Source organism: Macadamia integrifolia, unplaced genomic scaffold, assembly GCF_013358625.1.
Source record: "Macadamia integrifolia cultivar HAES 741 unplaced genomic scaffold, SCU_Mint_v3 scaffold164, whole genome shotgun sequence".
NCBI classification, from domain to species: domain Eukaryota; kingdom Viridiplantae; phylum Streptophyta; class Magnoliopsida; order Proteales; family Proteaceae; genus Macadamia; species Macadamia integrifolia.
Genome location: NW_024868286.1, coordinates 282,628 through 288,828, shown reverse-complemented (window position 1 = coordinate 288,828; position 6,201 = coordinate 282,628).

Here is a 6,201-nt window from a genome sequence, read left to right as displayed (position 1 = left end):
ACTTCGTCGGAACTTTCACTAGTCGAGTTTCAGGTACCAATGAGAGTGAAAGTACAGCTCTCCGAGGAAAAAACTAATAATTGCGACTTCTGGTTATATGTTAAGATCATCAAGATGATAGTCTCATTTTGTAGAGCTCTTGAATCCAAAATTTGGATTTACCTTTCTGCTAAGGAAGTCTTTCTTTTAGTTTAAATTTCATGCACAGACCTCACAAAGGCGTGCACATTGTTGAGCTTGAGCAATGCTTGTTAAGCTGCAGGGTGTAGGATCTGTGCTTCTGTTGTGTTGTGCATGCCATATTGTATGGCTCATGCCCCAGATTCCACATAAACATGTGCCTTGACTTTCTTTTCAGTTTTGGAAGGGTCCCTTTCATACAGAACCAGGTGCTTTGTTCCATGTTTTATACTAGTTTCTGGTACATAGAAGGATTTCATTGTGATAACATCCTATCTGGAGTCACTGGATCTCTCAATCACTCAACACTTTGAATGTGTTGAAGAGTCCAGAAAGTGTTCACTTCCATTTTATGATGATTATGTTGAAAGTAACAATTCTAAAGCATAATGCCTCCATTTTATGTATCTTTGGTCTGTGGCTGCAATATCTTACTGTTTTATCTCTAAAGGAACTTGGTTGACTGTCATGCTATTGTTTAGAAGCCAGTTTCAGTAATTTATGGAGCTTTGATAATGACATAGGCAGAGAATGTGTGTAGGGATTTATTATTATTATTATTATTTGAACGAATAATAATTCATTACCACGAGAGAAGAAAGAAGTGATTCTAAGGGCTCTTATTATTTGTTTCTCTTCAATGATAAAAAGTGATTCCAGGCTTCGGTTCTTGTGTGATAAACCTAGGGTCGATGCCACAAGTTGTAAATCCAGACAAGAAAAAAACACAACTATGCAATATTTTGAACAAAGGTTTGTGACTTTCTATCTCTCTCCTCCCCCAAACAAAGGGCAAAGATATATATACTCATGGAGAGGAGAGGAGAGAGACACACACATATGGGAGCACTAGTGTATGTAAAAATGCAACCCTAAAACAATGCAAAAAAGAATGAAAAAACAAGAACAATCAATGCAAACAGATTTATGAGGTTTGGCAAGATTTTCTACGTTGCTGGTGAGATGAGATCATTGTTTTAATATCAATGGAGAATAGGGTTACAATGTTTGTCCTCACACCTCTCTCAGATTGTTTTCCGAGAAAGAGAACCTCGCTACTAGTATATAGCGAAAAACCCTAATATCAGAAAATACAAAATTACTCTTAATAAACGAGTCTCAAATAAAAAATTTGAGCGGGTGCTGCTACCCCTTACACCTCTGCTATGCCGGGAGTCTCTTGCCCCTTGCAACTCCCATGGCCCACTTACCGACAAGTGGGACCGTTGTTCCATTGGGGACCTTGCACCACTATTCCCTAGATTAAATTACGATAGTGTAGGTGTTGGACATGATTCTTTTCCCCTTCATAAAATTACTAAGAAAGAATGTTGTCTCCTAGCGTGTACTTGTCTGTGCCTAGATAATGGGTGCGAAAAGATCACACAATCCTTGTTGAAGATGCTCTAGTGTGCCTTCCAATTGATCGTGCCCATTGGCGTGTGCACCTAGATTAGGAATTAACATTCTTTTGCCCAAATACTGAATTTTGTAGTGGTACCTATGGATCTGGGGATGCGAAGTGAAGAGCCTTTTTTTTCTTTTTTCTTAGGATTGTTGGAGTGAGGAGAAGAATTGCCTCTATTGGGGACCTCCATGTTGCTAGCCATGGATCTCATAATTTGCTCTCTTTGCATGGTTTGAGGGATCAGATCAGCCTGAATCGGTTGGAATAGATCGGTATGGCCGTATGGACAAAGGGTAACAAGGTTAAAAAACTGAATGTTTTAATGACAACAAGGGTATTTTTATCCGATCTGGATGAGAATCGTCCTTGTTGGAACCCACCCCATAATCGATTCCAATATCTTAAACGAATCTTCACTAACCTGAAGAACAATTTGAAGGATAGGTTGCTCAAGGGAACAGATTGCTTTAAAAACATTTTCTTGAATCGAATGGTTCTCTCCTGAAGGGGATAAAAGACTGGCTGAGCTGAGTTGCGTTTATTGGATGCATGACCAAACATTCTAAAGGTGAGGAACTGTCCAAGGTTAAAACAAGGATTCTCTCCACATATGTTGGTGTCAGTCATACACATGGTCCAACTGAGTGGAATCGGAAATGGATCGGCCTATGCTGATTCTGATTCCCAAATTAGAATCAGCCTAAACCCTAGAAATTCATTACGAATCGGTTAATTTTGAATTTGGACCGGCCGATTCTAATCCAAAACACACAATTTCCGTACATGACTTTCATGAGTCTGGATCGTATGGTGATAATCTTTTTTGTTTTCATAAATGTCTCTCTCTGGTCTTTTTTTCATGCTGTTATTAAGTATGCATGAAGGTGAATTTACGAAAACAAGAGGACACGTCGATCAGCTAACCGTACAAATAACATACACATACGAGTGGATGATTTGATCCGAAACTGAGTTTTCAAACTTTGATCCAATCTGATCCGATCCGAATTTTAAAATCTTGATTGAAATTGGGAAATGGAGAGTTCTCAAACCTTGAAAAGATTACTATGCCCCTCAACAGTCCACACTGTGCTTAGAAGATACTCCCGTTGCCCTTTCCATTAGCTGTAGATCTGGTGTAAAATGTCAATAGCATTATAATAACAACTGTTTTAGATTTAATAAATTATATTTGATTTGGTTTGATTTGATTTTGGTTTCAATCAATTATTCTTGAGGTGGTTTCAAAACTGAAACGAACTGAATTTAATCTCAGCATTTCAATCCAAATCTGGGTCGAATTTAATTCAATTCAACTTGGTTCGATTAGTTCGGCTCATATATATTTTTTTATTTGGTTTTAAATTGGCAATCTTCAAAAGTCTTTTTTCCAAGGGAAAAGAACGTTCCTTAATCATGCGGCTCTTGGACCAGGATGGGGGACAATGATAGTATGCACATAGGCATAAATAGGGTGGGTCTCTTGGATTTCACAAGGGCGAGGAGTCATTTCTTCATCTTTTGTGTTTAAGTGTAAGGATTGCATGACCAAAAAGTTTTCTGGACTGAATTTCTATGTGGTGCATATCCAACGGTAAAAAAACGCTCGGACACAGAGTCGAAGACAGTTACAAACTTATACATAGTTCAAGGTATTTTTAAGCGTGGAATGTGCACCAGATGCCTTGTTACATCATAAAGGATCCAAGTCTAAGATATCAGAAAAGGTAAAAATCCCACCTCTTAAATGTTTATGTGTGCACTCCCAATGGCGCCGCATACTGATGGAGAGGTCACGCGGCCTCATGGAATCCTTTCTTTCTTTTTTTTTTTAATTCGACTGAAGAATTTTTTTATTTTTTTGGTCAGAACCGTGTAATCATGTGAAGTAGAATAATAGAGGGCACAACTTCTTATGTGCAAGCAAAGTCCAGAATATGGAAATTTGGAAAATGTAAACTTCACATTACTTTCCACCCACTCATATGAGATAAGCCCTCCTTACCAAAAATATATATATATATATATATATATATATATGAGATAAGCCCTGCTCTAGATAAGCCTGCGAGAGTGAGAGATCTTGGAAATTTCACTACTTTCCTTCTATAAAGCTCCTCCTACATCACCAGGTCGTAACCATTTGGCTTCTCTAAGATGTATTCGCTATCTTCATCTTTGGTTCTTTCAACTACCTATTCCTCCCATACCATATACTCCATTGATCCTTTTCTCACTGATCTGTAGCTTCAATTCTTCCATCTTCATAAGCCATCCTTATTTTTGCATTCTGAATCATTTAACCCTTTTCTCTTCATACAAAGATACATGAGTTTTAATCTCTTCCAATTATTTCCAATCTAGAACTGACCATCAATTCAAAGCATGTTGCAGCAGATGCTTGATTGTATAACTGATCTGTGTTTTGGAATCACTGGGGTGTATGGTATGGGAGGTGTAGGTAAAACCACACTGGTCGGAGAGAAATTGTTCGATGCCCTAAGGAAGAAGAAATTTCTTCTAATTTTGGATGATGGTGTGGTGCAAATTAAAGCTTGAGGGTGTCGGAATCACTCACCCTCGAACCAACAAAGGGAGCAAGATTCATCAAGATTCCTTGTGATGAATGAAAATCAACATACCTGCACTGATATGGGTTCTAGTAAAATAATAAAAGTTGATCTCTGAGGTATGAAATATGAAGTACTTGCTCTTTAAGATAGATTCAGTTTTGATAGATTAGAGAATGATATGCTTAGGAATCTATTTCTCTATTATGTCTGCTTCCCTTGAGGAAAAGAGATATTACGTTATTGTGTTGAAGAGGGATTAGTAGATAGATTTGGTAGTTTGAAAGCTATTAAGAATAGAGGTGACGTTGGAAGCTTGAAAATTGCTTTAGAAGATGTTGAGTTTGAAGGCAGTGTGAAGATGCATGATATGATGCGAGAGCTTGCACTTTGAATTACTTCTTCAAAATCTAATACACCACTACATGCAACAAGGATTTCGCTAATGTATACTCAAATAGAGGAGTCTCCGGAACTCGGAGAGAGATGCCAAGAACTAATCACGACAGTTCCAAGTTCTGGATTTGTTTAATTGTCTCAGGCTAGACAATGAAAGTAATAATTGAAGCAGAGGAAGAAGATGGAGAGCTGAAACTGATAAGTTCAGAATTACAAAACCTACCAGCACTGGCTGATCTGTGTGGAACCAAATCCTGTTTTGCATTGCCCTCTTATGGAAAGGGTGAGTGTGAACAACTATCCAAGGCTAAAGAAGAATCCTCTTCACATAGGCAACGCGGATGGTTACTTGTCATCTAGGGGACACAATGGGAAGGCAAGGTACTTGAGGGTCTTCTCTGTGAGCGATTGAGGAATGAAGTTTGGGTCTAAAACACATCTTGATTCCCTGCTCTGTGATCCAGATTCTCACTCCATCTCTGTACTTCACTCTTTTGCACAGGGTGATTCTGTTTTCCAATTCATTTTATATCTGCCTTGTACTTCTTTATAATTATAAAGCCAAAGTTTTGGGTAATTTCAGTCTTTAATGAAGTCTCAGCATCTGGTGGGAGAGACTTCTAATTGCAATCTTCCTCCTTGAATATTTTTTTTTTCTTTGTTCATTGTGTCCATGTTATTTATTATGATTACATATTTCTTGCCATGAGGTAGGTTAGACGGGGCTAAAATTTAGTGGACAGTAGAGATCTTCAGGTCCCTTGCTCAAACAAGATTGGCCTAGTAGCAAAAGAGAGCTGTTAAAAAATCCAGGAGGGTATCTACAAATATGCAAACAAATAGTACAGACTATGTTTGGTTGTGGGGAATTAAAAGAAAGGGAAGTGAAATTTTTATACTTAAAAAAGAAATATTTGTAATTGATGTTCCCAGTTGACACTGAGAGGGGGGTGAATCAGTGGTTCCAAAAATTTTCTTAATTGCAACACAACAAAAGCTTTCATTGCACAGTTCTAGATTGGCCTGGGCAATCTCGTAATTATCAATCACGCAAATAATGACATGTCCACCTCACACCACAATGTGGTTGGGTCTATCAGACAATGTCCCACCACTCTGCACAACACACACTTCAAATATATGTAGAAAAATAAATGCGAGACAATAACACCAGATATACGTGGTTCAGCCAGAGTGCCTACTTCACGAAGAAATATCCATATAGGATTTCGTATTTCCCCAATACTCAACTTTTTCAACCGTTACAACGGTCCAGGAACCTATCATTGCTTCAATCTGAGATGCAACTCAGACAAGAGCAACAACCCCACACCCTACACAAGCTCCAACTTGCTAGGTTCACAATTTTAAACCAATAAAATCCCAACCCAATACATCATTGATCTAGAGTTTCTCAACAATCAACAGGCTCTAGAATACCAAAATAAGGATTTCAGATACGGATTACCTCACCCTGTGTAATCCCGTTGATGATCGCTTGCTTGACATAAAAAAGAACATGCTCAAACCATCAACATAGCAGACTTTTAGATCTCTCTCTCTAGATTGTTTCTCTCCCTCTCTCTCTCTTTGTCTCTCTCGGTTTTGCTAGTAATGGAGAGGCTGCATATTCTGCCCACGAAA